The 15627-nt window shown below is 42.8% G+C and overlaps 1 protein-coding gene across 1 annotated transcript in view; it reads right to left on the reverse strand.

Annotated features, from left to right (window-relative positions):
• LOC120065977 (pleckstrin homology domain-containing family A member 5-like) overlaps positions 1-15627 on the reverse strand; it is a 233931-nt gene that overhangs the window by 190746 nt on the left and 27558 nt on the right. The gene's annotated exons all lie outside the window — the stretch shown is intronic.

Raw genomic sequence — 15627 nt, forward strand, 5'->3', positions numbered from 1 at the left:
AAGAGATACAAGACAGAGAGAGAGAGAGAGAGAGAGAGAGAGAGAGGGGGGGGAGTGAGAGAGGGAGCAAGAGAGATGTGGCACTCACTCTAATTACTGACAGAGCTCAGTGGAGGACACAACACTGTACAGCCGAGAGAGAGAGAGAGAGAGAGAGAGAGAGAGAGAGAGAGAGAGAGAGAGAGAGAGAGAGAGAGAGAGAGAGAGAGAGAGAGAGAGAGAGAGAGAGAGAGAGAGAGAGAGAGAGAGAGAGAGAGAGAGAGAGAGAGAGAGAGAGAGAGAGAGAGAGAGGGAGAGAGGGAGAGAGGGAGGGAGAGGGAGCGAGCGAGAGATACAAGACAGAAAGAGAGAGAGAGATACAAGACAGAAAGAGAGAGAGAGATATATATATACAAGAAAAAACTAAACTCTGGTGTCCAAACACCCAGTGCGCCCTAGACCTTCTGTCTGAGGACCAACTAGGTTCACCCAGCCACATGATAATACACACAGGCACAAACAACCTGAGAACACAGCAGGAAAGGGTGGCCACAGCACTCAAGGGAGTGATTGAAAAAGCTTCTTCCACTTTCCCCAACGCACAAGTGGTTATCTCCACCCTGCTACCACGGAAATACTATCTCTCTCTTTCTGCTACCACGAAACTACTTCCACCCTGCTACCATACAGCGGGCAAACGCAAGTATTTCCCGTGACTGTGCCTCAAAACCAAATGTTTCCTGGCCCACCACTCCACCCTGGACTTGAACATTCTCTATGACCAGGTCCACCTATACAAGGCAGCAGTGCCCACCTTCGCCTGGACTCTAAAGGATATCGCTCTCAAACGCAGCCCCAACACTTCACACAGGAGCAACAGATCAATAGACACCCCACCCAGACCAGTGACATACTTTACCAGACCTGCGGGACCTCTCCCCCCGGACCTACAGATAGAGGACCTACATCCAGACCACAACACCACCAGCCACATCCACACCACCACAACCAATCAACACCCCCCCAAGTCAACCATGCCCACACACAATTTAGGCCCCATCAGATCAGACCTATGCCCCTCCTGCCCACCACACGCCCCATTCCCGCAAAGAGGGCCTCAACATGGAAGTCACACATATGCCCAGGCCGTGAGCGGGCAAACAGGCCCAACCCCCACTCAAGCCAATGGCATGTTCCAGATGCTCAGCAGGCTCTGCTCACAATTACTGGCCTGAGGCCAAACCACACGACCAACAACATTGGACACTTTATGGAACACAAAGCCTTAACTATCTCATCCTGGAATATCCAAGGCCTGAGGTCATCTGCCTTTGGCCTAAAGAGCAGGAACCTGGACTTCACCAAAGAAATCAGAAATACAGACATTTGTCATCCGACAAGAAACATGGTATAGAGGAGACGGACCAACTGGCTGCCCTCTAGGTTACAGAGAGCTGGTAGTCCCATCCACCAAACTACCAGGTGGGAAACAGGGAAGGGACTCAGGAGGTATGCTAATTTGGTATAGAGCAGACCTAACTCACTCCATTAAATTAATCAAAACAGGAACATTTTACATTTGGTTAGAAATTCAAAAGGAAATTATCATAACAGAGAAAAAATGTCCTCCTGCGTGCTACCAATATCCCCCCACTAGGATCCCCATACTTTAATGAAGACCGCTACACCAGGGATGGGCAACTTTGATGGGCATGGGGGCCAGATGGGCATGGGGACCAGATGGGCATGGGGGCCAGAAAAAAACAGAATTCATCACGAGGGGCCGCAGTGGCTCGTGGGTCTGCATACCCACATCCATACATACCCCCCATCTTGTGAAACAAAACATTTTAGCGCCCCCCTTGTGACAACAAAATTAATTTCCTGCATTTCTGCCCATTTTGCCATGGGGCAGAGAGAAGATTTTGCAATTGATTTCATGCAATTCTGCCCATTTTGCCAACTCTCAACAGTAAGTTGAGACCCTGACCGAGTCCCATTCACCTCCGCCCCCCAAAAAATAAATACAAATATATATATTGAATTGGTTGAACATGCCCAATGGTACAACTACCTGGGACAAAACAACAGTGCCTCTGCTGGATTTGGTCTGGCAGTGAAATGAGTAAAAGAAAAAAACCCTGCAATGTATTTTACTCCATAAAAAGAAAACTCTAAAATAAATATTCCTATCCAAATCAGGTACAAAATATTCAAGTGTAGTTTTACCAGTTACACTATATGGAAGCGAGGTTTTGGGTCCAACCTATAATAAGGTTAAAAACCCTACATACAGGATTATCCTACGTGTCCAACAGAAAGTACCAAATAACGCATGCAAAAGCGGAACTCAAGATTCCCTTTATTTGTAAATATAAACGGACACTAATATTTCGCCACCATTTGAAATTATTAAGCCCCAAAACATCCTTACAATTCAAAACACAGGGAAACCCAAGAGCTGAACCCTGAAAAAAGTCCCCTGTCAGCTGTTAAAAACACCAAACAAACCTATATCCAAACACACAAGTAAATCAGATTGTTACAGAAATTAAAACCTCCTACTTGAGAAAATTAAACAAAAACATTTAAATTCCCATTCGGTCCTCAAAAGAGAATGAAAATTGGCAGAATAGCTCTACCCTGTCAGACAGAACAGAGACAGATACTGACCAAATACAGGCTCAGCCACCACCAATAGGCTTTTTCCCCAGCCTGAATATAGCGCTGATAGAGATGGCAGCTTCGCATCTAGTCCTTAGGAAACTGTGCAGTATTTTGTTTTTTTTATGTATTATTTCTTACATTGTTAGCCCAGAGAACCTTAAGTGTTATTACATACAGCCGGGAAAAACTATTGGATATCAGAGAGACGTCAACTTACCAGCACAACCAGCACTACGACCAGGAATACTTTCCCAAAGCGGATCCGTTGTCTGCACCTCCCAGGGCATTTGAACTGATGCCAGAGGCCGACCCAAAACAATGCCATCGGAGGAGAGGATGCCGGAGCGGTCTTCTAGTGAGGCTTCGGATGTGCGCACACCACCCACCGCTTCCCAGTATATTACTCGCTAATATCCAGTCCCTAGTTAACAAAGTCGACAAAATTAGGGCAAGAGTTACTTTCCAAAGAGATATCCGGGATTGTAACATACTCGGTTTCATGGAGACATGGCTAGCTGGGGACATGATGGCAGAGTCTGTACAGCCAACGGAATTTTCAATGCATCGTGCCAACAGGAACAAACATCTCTCTGGTAAGAAGAAAGGGGGGGTGTACAGTGGCTTACGAAAGTATTCATCCCCATTGGTAATTCAACGGCTCAAACACGAGACGTATGTGGCAGGGTCTACAGACAATCACGGATTACAAATAGAAAATCTTAGCCGCTCTGTCACTGCTCATCCATATGTTTTATACTTATATATTCTCATCCCATTCCTTTACTAGATTGTGAGTATTAGGTTTTGTTGTGGAATTTGTTAGATATTAGGTTTTGTTGTGGAATTGTTAGATATTAACTGTTAGATACTGCTGCACTGTCAGATCTAGAAGCATAAACATTTCGCTACACTCGCAATAACATCTGCTAACCATGTGTATGTGACCAATAACATCTGCTAACCATGTGTATGTGACCAATAAAATTGATTTGATTTGGCTTTAGAAAAAGGAAGACAAAAAGACAGACACTTCTCTTTGGGTAGCCATGTGGTCACTGCACTACAGGGGAGCTTGAGAGAGAGACACCATTTTTTCCTCTACTGTGAGAAACTCCCAAATAAGATAATATTTTTTTGAGAAAATATCTCAATCAATTCCCAACTTCTGTACATTTACTAATAACATACATCTGGGAATTATTCTGGGTGTAAGGGGTGCGTGTTGGTGGCAGGGAAGTCAGACGCAGGAGAACGAACTTGGTATAAACGGAGTCGTTTAATAAATGCTGACAAAACTCCAAAACAACCAAAATGTACAAAATAACAAAGTGGGTACAAAACCCGTCGCACACCAACACTAAATAGAACATCACATACAATCAAAACAATCTCCGACAAGGACACGAGGGGAAACAGAGGGTTAAATACACAACATGTAATTGATGGGATTGGAACCAGGTGTGAAGGAAGACAAGACAAAACCAATGGAAAATGAAAAATGGATCAGTGATGGCTAGAAGGCCGGTGACCTCGACCGCCGAACACCCCCCGAACAAGGAGAGGGACCGACTTCGACGGAAGTCGTGACACTGGGTCAGGGAGAAACCGCAAATATTACTGCCAGATATGGATATGATTGCCATAGCCACACTATACAGTTACATATCGGGATATTATTTTTGACGATATATTGTATGGTATCGTTTTGACAATATTATTTTTGCACTAGTTGGCTGTCCCAAAACTTGTATTTTTCCTTCATAGCTTGTTATAGCTTGTTCTCCATCTTCTTTTTAAATAGGGAGCCATTTGGTTTTCAGCACATTTATTTCCATGACTGATCAAAACTCATTTTCTCATGTCTCTCTCTTGTCTCTCTGCAGCAGACTTATGGTGAGCAATGTGTTTGGAACATCGAACCGCAATAAATATAAAATCGTGAAAATCGCAATACGTAAGTATTGTGATAACATCGTGAAGTCCCTGGCAATTCCCAGCCCTACTGTGCAGTCAGAGTTGTAGGCCCTTCAGACAGTATTTGCACTGTTGTCTTGCGTAATAGGCTAGGCCTTCCCCTACCTACACAGTAACAGAGCAAAAAGTCAAATAAGAGTGGCTATCTAAATAGGAGCCAAATCAATAAGAGAATGAATTAAGCATTTCCCTCTGAGGAGGATGGAGGTAGCACGCACGGCAGGCCCAATCACGGACTGCACTCCACATTAGTGTTGCACGGTGTATCAAACTTCTTTTGATACTAGATCATGAACAACGGGTCGGCACAGGAACTGTTGTTACTTTCGGTACTTCTGTCAACTGTGTCTCACGTCATATACGGATTGAGAGGATCGAGTCGGTCTAGAAGTTTATCTGAATCTTCTCACGGCTAGCTAGCCAGGCCGCATGAAGCTGACAAGCCACTTTTTGAGAAAAAGCAAGTAGAGAGAGAACGCTGACAGCATGGCTTCTTCAAACGAAAGCATGACAAAACTGGTTGCAGAATCAAACTATGGGAATACTTTGATTACAGAGCAGAAGATGAGGGCCAGCCCAACAAAACATCTAAGCAGGTGTTACAAAGCAGTGCAGTGCAAGGGAGGTTTAGTTCCAAAACTACATAAAAAAATATTTTAAACATGACACTTTGCAATGTAACGTTGTCGTTATTCTACAAAATTTGAATTATTTTTGAGTGACAATGACATGACATTCATTTTTATTTTTTTATTTCACCTTTATTTAACCAGGTAGGCTAGTTGAGAACAAGTTCTCATTTACAGCTGCGACCTGGCCAAGATAAAGCAAAGCAGTGCGACACAAACAACAGAGTTACACATGGAATAAACAAACATACAGTCAATAACACAATAGAAAAAAGTCTGCAAAAAAATGTGTGCAAATGAGGTAGGATATGGGAGGTAAGGCAATAAATAGGCCATAGTAGCAAAGTAATTACAATTTAGCAAATTAACACTGGAGTGATAGATGTGAAGATGATGATGTGCAAGTAGAAATACTGGTGTGCAAAAGAGCAGAAAAGTAAATAAAAACAATATGGGGATGAGGTAGGTAGGAGATAGGTAGGATGGGCTATTTACAGATGGACTATGTACAGCTGCAGCGATCGGTTAGCTGCTCAGATAGCTGATGTTTAAAGCTAGTGAGGGAAATATAAGTCTCCAGCTTCAGCGATTTTTGCAATTCGTTCCAGTCATTGGCAGCAGAGAACTGGAAGGAAAGGCGGCCAAAGGAAGTGTTGGCTTTGGGGATGACCAGTGAGATATACCTGCTGGAACGTGTGCTACGGGTGGGTGTTATCGTGACCAGTGAACTGAGATAAGGCGGAGCTTAACCTAGCAAAAACTTATAGATGACCTGGAGCCAGTGGGTCTGGCGACGAATATGTAGCGAAGGCCAGCCGACAAGAGCATACAGGTCGCAGTGGTGGGTGGTATATGGGGCTTTGGTGACAAAACGGATTGCACTGTGATAGACTGCATCCAGTTTGCTTGGAAGCTATTTTGTAAATGACATCGCCGAAGTCGAGGATTGGTAGGATGGTCAGTTTTAGGAGGGTATGTTTGGCGGCGTGAGTGAAGGAGGCCTGTTGCGAAATTGGAAGCCGATTCTAGATTACATTTTGGATTGGAGATGTTTAATATGAGTCTGGAAGGAGAGTTTACAGTCTAGCCAGACACCTAGGTATTTGAAATAAAATATCCCAGACTTTCTCCATACGCACAAAAAGCTTATTTCTCTCAGATTTTGTGCACAAATGCATTTACATCTCTGTTAGTGATCATTTCTCCTTTGACAAGATAATCCATCCACCTGACAGGGTGTGGCATATCAAGAAGCTGATTAAACAGCATTATCATTACACAGGTGCACCTTGTGCTGGGGGCAATAAAAGGCCACTCTAAAATGTGCAGTTTTGTCACACAACACAAGAGGTCTCAAGTTTTGAGGGAGTGTGCAATTGTCATGCTGACTTTAGGAATGTCGAACAAGGCTGTTGCCAGAGAACTGAATGTTCATTTCTCGACCATAAACCGCCTCAAACGTCGTTTTAGAGAATGGGGCAGTACATCCAACTGGCCACCAACCGCAGACCACGTGTAGCCACGTGTAACCCCGCCACACCTCCACATCCGGATGGGGGGGGGGACCTGCTGAGGAGTATTTATGCCTGTAATAATGCCCTTTTGTGGGAAAAACTCATTCTGATTGGCTGGGCCTGGCTCCCCAGTGGGTGGACCTGGCTCCCAAGTGGGTGGGTCTATGCCCTCCCAGGCCCACCCATGGCTGCAGCCCTGCCCAGTCATGTGAAATCCATCGATTAGGGCCTAATGAATTTATTTCAGTTGACTGATTCCCTTATATGAACTGTAACTCAGTAAAATCTTAAAAATTGTTGCATGTTGCATTTATATATTTGTTCAGCATAGAAGCTTCAGAAATTAGCTTCCAAGTGTTTTAGAACTAAGCTATTAATTTAATACATAGAATTATTTAGCTGTTATGAATAATAGGGCGGCAGGTAACCTAATGGTTAGAGCGTTGGGCCAGTAACCGAAAGGTTGCTAGATCGAATCCCAGAGCTGATAAAAATCTGTTGTTCTGCCCCTGAACAAGGCACTGTTGACCTAGGTCATCATTATAAATAAGAATTTGTTCTTAACTGACTTGCCTAGTTAAATAAAGGTTAAATAAATAATGAATTATAGGTGTAATGAATGTTATTATGGCCATAGATGAGAAAATGAACCCTGATATGTATCAAATTACATTTTAAAACAGTTTAGATGTAATTGTAAAATTGTATTGCCTGCTTTTCCACCAAGTCTCTGCTCTGGTTTGGCATAAGGAAAATTGAAGGTATTCTTCTGTTATTTAATATGGTGTTTTATCTTTTGGAAGACATTAAATATAGAATAGAAGACAAAACGCCCAGCGGTTATTCTGTGACTTTAGCTAATACGCTTTCTTGTTGCTGTGGTATCATTTTAATATCGAATATTATGATACTAAAATCGGGTATAGAAGTCCAAAATCTGGTATCGTGACAATACTACTCAACATACCAAAACAGGCCCAATCACTGACTACACTTCACATACCAAGCAGTGCTAGATTGATTCATTGTTCCCCCCCGGTAAGCTACTGCTTAAAGAAGATTGGCTTGAGATGACAATACAGACCATAGAATTAGGAATTAGAATACAATAAAATGGTAATTTAATAGGATCTCTATGATTCAGACCCACTTAGGCCTACTCCAGCCGAGCATAGGAATTCAGTGCAAGAAGTGAGCTTGAAGTGCATCATTAAAATAATATGTTACCAAGAAGCCTGTTATTTTTGGCAGAAGAGACATGCCAGGGCAGGCAGGCACCTTGACACGTTAGGCACTCTATTTGACACAGAAGACACTCAATTTGAAAAACCCATAAAACTACACTACTGCCATTCTAATTGATTGTAATATCTTCCTGTTTGTATGAATTAATCGGTTTCCCATGATGTCAGCCTCCACCATGTTGTGGGCAAAGCCTTTCGACACCCAGCTACGGGTGTTGCCTGCAGCAAACATTAGTCAACCAATACAGTGATCTGTTGACACAGTGGGCGCACCCATACAGTACCAGTCAAAAGTTTGGACACACCGATTCATTCAAGGGTTTTTCTTTATGTTGACTATTTTCTACACTGTAGAATAATAGGGAAGACATCAAACCTATGAAATAACACATATGGAGTAACGTCGTAACCAAAAATAGTGGTAAACAAATCTAAATATATTTTATTATTTGAGGTTCTTCAAAGTAGCCACCCAATGACTTGATGACAGCTTTGCACACTCTTGGCCATTGGTAATAGTTGTTCACAGGATCTGATTTAGTATCTGATAATACACTCGGCTAATAGCCTACGTTAGTTAACTTCCTTAAAACCGCTGATGGGAACCGCTTTTCTTTTAGGCTATCCTATCAAAATATTGCAATACTTGCCTCACTAAAATAATCTGCTCATCACAACTATCATATTGCACAAGTACAACTAATCCTACTAATCCCCCCCCATTCAGACAGATGTGCTTCATGGATTCATCTCTATGAAGAGACAATATTTCACAAACCCCAACCACATAATACGCAGCTAATTACATTCCCACCTAAACTGTCCAAACACATTTCCCTTAGAACAAATTGAGTGAGTCAGTCAGGGAACGGTGTGTTAGAGTGATTATATTTGATTGTCATGGGCATGATTAATATGATCCTATTTCTAGGGTTAGACAAATGATTGCTAAGAGAATTAAAACGCAGAACATCTACAGTGCAAATCAGGAAGTGTTCAGACACCTTGACTTTTTCCACATGTTGTTACGTTACAGCCTTATTCTAAAATGGATTAAATCGTTTTTCCCCCCTCAGTCTATGTCACGCCCTGACCTTAGAGATCCTTATTATTCTCTATGTTTGGTTAGGTCAGGGTGTGACTCGGGTGGGAAATTCTATGTCTTCTGTTTCTTTGTTTTTTGGCCAGTGTGGTTATCAATCAGAGGCAGCTGTCTATCGTTGTCTCTGATTGGGGATCATACTTAGGCAGCCCTTTTTCCCACCATTAGGTTGTGGGATCTTGTTTTCTGTTTAGTTCTTAGCCTGACAGAACTGTGCGCTTTCGTTTTTGTTATTTTGTTTGAGTGTTTTTTGAATAAAATAATCATGAACATTTTTGGGGGGTAAACAAAGTATGCAGACCCTTGATTTACATAAATATTCAGCCCCTTTACTCTGTACTTTGTTGAAGCACCTTTGGCAGTGATTACAGCCTCGAGTCTTCTTTGGTGTGATGCTACAAGCTTGGCACACCTGTATTTTAATTTTTTCCTATTCTTCTCTGCAGATCCTCTCAAGCTGTCAGGTTGGACAGGGAGCGTCGCTGCACAGCTATTTTCAGGTCTCTCCAGAAATGTTGATCGGGTTCAAGTCAGGGCTCTGGCTGGGCCACTCAAGGATATTCAGAGACTCGTCCGAAGCCACTCCTGCATTGTCTTGGCTGTGTGCTTAGGGTCGTTGTACTGTTGGAAGGTGAATCTTCACCCAAGTCTGAGGTCCTGAGCGCTCTGGAGCAGGTTTTCATCAAGGATCTCTCTGTACTTTGGTCAGTTCATCTTTCCCTCAATCCTGACTAGTCTCCCAGTCCCTGAAGCTGAAAAACATCCCCACAGTATGGTGCTGCCACCACCATGCTTCACCGTCGGGATGGTGCCAGGTTTTCTCCAGATGTGACGCTTGGCCTTCAGGCCAAAGAGTTCAATCAGTTTCATCAGACCAGAGAATCTTGTTTCTCATGGTCTGAGAGTCTTTAGGTGCCTTTTGGCAAACACAAAATAGGCTGTCATGTGCCTTTTACTGAGGAGTGGCTTCCGTCTGGCCACTATACCATAAAGCCCTGATTGGTGGAGTGCTTCAGAGATGGTTGTCCTTCTGGAAGGTTCTCCCATCTCCACAGAGGAACTCTGGAGCTCTGTCAGTGTGACCATCGGGTTCTTGGTCACCTCCCTGACCAATACCCTTCTCCCCCGATTTCTCAGTTTGGCCGGGAGGCCAGCTCTAGGAAGAGTGGTTCCAAACTCCTTAACCTCATGGCTTGGTTTTTGCTCTGACATGCACTATCAACTGTGGGACCTTATATAGGCAGGTGTGTGCCTTTCCAAATCATGTCTAATCAATTGAATTCATCACAGGTGGACTCCAATCAAGTTGTAGAATCATCTCAAGGATGATCAATGGAAACTGGATGCAACTGAGCTCAATTTCGACTCTCATAGTAAAGGGTCTGAATACTTATGTAAATAATATATTTCCAGTATTTATCTTTAATATATTTGCAAAAAACTTTTTTTTAACGGTTTTTGCTTTGTCATTATGGGTTATTGTGTGTAGATTGATGAGGATTTCAATTATTTTTTTAAAATCCATTTTAGAATAAGTGAAGGGGTCTGAATACTTTCCAAATGCACTTTCTGTGTGCCTCTGTATTCAAATGTGTGTGCATGCATGCCCTTCCGTGTGTGTGTGTGCCTCTGTATTCAAATGTGTGTGCATGCATGCCCTTCCGTGTGTGTGTGTGTGTGTGTGTGTGTGTGTGTGTGTGTGTGTGTGTGTGTGTGTGTGTGTGTGTGTGTGTGTGTGTGTGTGTAGGTCTGGTGGAGGTGGTTCCAGAGGCAGTGACCCTGGGTCAGATCCAGCAGGAGTGGGGTCTGGGTGGGGCGCTGAGAGAGGACACCCTGGAGAAATGGTTCCACATGTGGAACAAGACTGAGGAGGATTATGAGGAGGTGAACATACATGTATACTGCATGTACTAGTCTAGTGTTTAGGACGTGTATCTTGGGTAGCAGCTTGTGCCAAACCTTTGACCTTGCAGTTGTGGGGTCAGAGACAGTAAATATAAAATAATGTAACTGGTTTAAACTAAGATGCAGTAGATTTCCTCTGGATTTGGCCTCTATACTCCACATTCCTTTGAAAATAAAATGAAATAGTAGATTATTGGACAAAAAGTGACTATAAGGTATTTCTGTTTTGCACAAACTTCTAAAAACCTGTTTTCGCTTTGTGGGGGTATTGTGTGTAGAATGATGAGGAACATTTTGTATTAAATCCATTTAAGGCTGTAATGTAACAGAATGTGGAAAAAGTCAAGGGGTCTGAATACTTTCCAAATGCACAGTATTGTACTACTGTTGCTACTGGTGTACCATCCCTGCAGGCTCCGCAACTGAGATAGAAGTCAATCAAGACATGTGCCCTACTGGTGAGTATGCAGGTCATGGAAGAACCTGGGACAGCTTCCAGGAATTCTGTACAGATCCTTGAAACATGGGGGTGTGCATTATCATCCTGAAACATGAGGTGATGGAGGTGGATGAATGGAACAACAACAAACATTTTTTTTTTTTTTACGGTTTTTGCTTTGTCATGATGGGGTATTGTGATGTCATGATGGGGTATTGTGATGTCATGATGGGGTATTGTGTGTAGATTGATGTGGAAAAACAATTTAATCCATTTTAGAAATAAGGTTGTAATGTAACAAAATGTGGAAAAGGTCAAGGGGTCTGAATACTTTCTGAATGGACTGTTTTGTACTAAATTACTCCCCTCTCTGTCTCTCCCCAGCAGTCCATTACAGCCTAATTACTGCGCTGGTAACACCTCTGGAGTCCAGCCAACAAACAAACTGATCCAACCTGTTCACTGGGCCAATGTTTAACGCTGGGTTCCCCAATTTCATTATTGGTCTTAATAGACTGTAAAAACACCAGGAAATCATCTCCAAGTGATTTTAATTCAACAAATCTGTTCCCAGGCATAATAGAGAGACACGTGATCGTAAACAAATTGAAAGCCAGGTTTGAAATGATTATGTTGGGGCTACATGCAGTCATTTTGCAGTCTACAAATTATTTGTAATTTAGCAGAGAGAGTGAATTACATGAGCAATTAGGGTTAAGTGCCTTGCTCAAGGGCATATCTAAACTCAGCAAAAAAATACATTTCAGGACCCTGTCTTTCAAAGACAATTCGTAAAAATCCAAATAACTTCACAGAACTTCATTCTAAAACACTGTTTCCCATGCTTGTTCAATGAACCATAAACAATTAATGAACATGCACCCGTGGAACGGTCATTAAGACACTAACAGCTTACAGACGGTAGGCAATTATGGTCACGGTTATGAAAATTTAGGACACTAAAGAGACCTTTCTACTGACTCAGGGTCCCTGCTCATCTGCGTGAATGTGCCTTAGGCATGCTGCAAGAAGGCATGAGGACTGCAGATGTGGCCAATACGTGAGACGCCTAAGACAGAGCTACAGGGAGACAGAACTGACAGCTGATCGTCCTCGCAGTGGCAGACCACGTGTAACAACACCTGCACAAGATCGGTACATCCGAACATCACACCTGCGGGACAGGTACAGGATGACAACAACAACTGCCCGAGTTACACCAGGAACGCAATATCCCTCACTCAGTGCTCAGACTGTCCGCAATAGGCTGAGAGAGGCTGGAATGAGGGCTTGAAGACCCATTGTAAGGCAGGTCAGACAGACATCACCGGCAACAACATCGCCTATGGGCACAAACACACCGTTGCTGGACCAGAAAGGACTGGCAAAAAGTGCTCTTCACTGAAGAGTCGCGGTTTTGTCTCACCAGGGGTGATGGTCGGATTCGCAATTATCGTTGAAGTAATGAGCGTTACACCGAGGCCTGTACTCTGGAGCGGGATCGATTTGGAGGTTGGAGGGTCTGTCATGGTCTGGGGCGGTGTGTCACGGCATCATCGGACTGAGCTTGTTGTCATTGCAGGCAATCTAAACGCTCTGCGTTGCAGGGAAGACATCCTCCTCCCTCATATGGTACCCTTCCTGCAGGCTCATCCTGACATGACCCTCCAGCATGACAATGCCACCAGCCATACTGCTCGTTCTGTGTGTGATTTCCTGCAAGAGAGGAATGTCAGTGTTCTGCCATGGCCAGCAAAGAGCCCGGATCTCAATCCCATTGAGCACGTCTGGGACCTGTTGGATCGGAGGGTGAGGGCTAGGGCCATTCCCCCCAGAAATGTCCGGGAACTTGCAGGTGTCTTGGTGGAAGAGTGGGGTAACATCTCACAGCAAGAACTGGCAAATCTGGTGCAGTCCATGAGGAGGAGATGCACTGCAGTACTTAATGCAGCTGGTGGCCACACCAGATACTGACTGTTACTTTTGATTTTGACCCCCTCCTTTGTTCAGGGACACATCACCTAACTGGCTCAGGGATTTGAACCAGTGACTTTTCAGTTACTGGCCCAACGTTCACTAGGTTACCTGCCGACTAGAGGTCGACCGATTAATCGGAATGGCCGATTAATTAGGGCCAAATTCAAGTTTTCATAACAATCGTAAATCGGTAATTTTGGACAACGATTTTTTTTACACCTTTATTTAACTAGGCAAGTCAGTTAAGAACAAATTCTTATTTTCAATGACGGCCTAGGAACGGTGGGTTAACTGCCTTGTTCAGGGGCAGAACGACAGATTTTTACCTTGTCAGCTCAGGGATTCAATCTTGCAACCTTACGGTTAACTAGTCCAACGCTCTAACCACCTGTCTCACGAGGAGCCCGCCTGTTACGCGAATGCAGTAAGAAGCCAAGGTAAGTTGCTAGCTAGCATTAAACTTATCTTATAAAAAAACAATCAATCAATCATAATCACTAGTTATAACTACACATGGTTGATGATATTACTAGTTTATCTAGCTTGTCCTGCGTTGCATATAATCGATGCAGCGCTCATTCGCGAAAAAGGACTGTCGTTGCTCCAACGTGTACCTAACCATAAACATCAATGCCTTTCTTAAAATCAATACACAGAAGTATATATTTTTAAACCTGCATATTTAGCGAAAAGAAATCCTGGTTAGCAGGCAATATTAACCAGGTGAAATTGTGTCACTTCTCTTGCGTTCATTGCACGCAGAGTCAGAGTATATGCAGTTTGGGCCGCCTGGCTCATTGCGAACTAATTTGCCCGATTTTTACGTAATTATGACATAACATTGAAGGTTGTGCAATGTAACAGGAATATTTAGACTTATGGATGCCACCCGTTAGATAAAATACGGAACGGTTCCGTATTTCACTGAAAGAATAAATGTTTTGTTTTCGAGATGATAGTTTCCGGATTCGACCATATTAATGACCTAAGGCTCGTATTTATGTGTGTTATTATGTTATAATTAAGTCTATGATTTGATAGAGCAGTCTGACTAAGCGATGGTGGGCACCAGCAGGCTCGTAAGCATTCATTCAAACAGCACTTTTGTGCGTTTTGCCACCAGCTCTGCTGTTTATGAATTCAAGCCTATCAACTCCCGAGATTAGGCTGGTTTAACCGATGTGAAATGGCTAGCTAGTTAGCGGGGTGCACGCTAATAGCGTTTCAAACGTCACTCGCTCTGAGACTTGGAGTAGTTATTCCCCTTGCTCTGCATGGGTAACGCTGCTTCGCGGGTGGCTGCTGTCGATGTGTTCCTGGTTTGAGCCCAGGTAGCGGCGAGGAGAGGGATGGAAGCTATACTGTTACACTGGCAATACTAAAGTGCCTATAAGAACATCCAATAGTCAAAGGTATATGAAATACAAATCGTATAGAGAGAAATAGTCCTATAATTCCTATAATAACTACAACCTAAAACATCTTACCTGGGAATATTGAAGACTCATGTTAAAAGGAAACACCAGCTTTCATATGTTCTCATGTTCTGAGCAAGGAACTTAAACGTTAGCTTTCTTACATGGCACATATTGCACTTTTACTTTCTTCTCCAACACTTTGTTTTTGCATTATTTGAACCAAATTGAACATGTTTCATTATTTATTTAAGGCTAAATTGATTTTATTGATGTATTATATTAATTTAAAATAAGTGTTCATTCAGTATTGGGTGGCAGGGTAGCCTAGTGGTTAGAGCGTTGGACTAGTAACCGAAAGGTTGCAAGTTCAAATCCTCCAGCTGACAAGGTACAAATCTGTCATTCTGCCTCTGAACAGGCAGTTAACCCACTGTTCCTAGACCGTCATTGAAAATAAGAATTTGTTCTTAACTGACTTGCCTAGTAAAATAAATTAAATAAAATAAAATAAATTGTTGTAATTGTCATTAAATGTTTTATTTTTTTTATATATATATTTTTTTTTATTATTATTATTATTATTATTATTATTATTATTATTATTTATTTATTTATTTATTTTTTAAATCGGCCGATTAATCGGTATCGGCTTTTTTTGGTCCTCCAATAATCGGTATTGGCGTTGAAAAATCATAATCGGTCGACCTCTACTGCCGACCCTGCCGGTTCCAGCCCCCCGACCATCCGCTCAAGATTTTTTTTTAAAGAAACCAGCCCGC

Source organism: Salvelinus namaycush, chromosome 21 (genome assembly GCF_016432855.1).
Source record: "Salvelinus namaycush isolate Seneca chromosome 21, SaNama_1.0, whole genome shotgun sequence".
NCBI classification, from domain to species: Eukaryota; Metazoa; Chordata; class Actinopteri; order Salmoniformes; family Salmonidae; genus Salvelinus; species Salvelinus namaycush.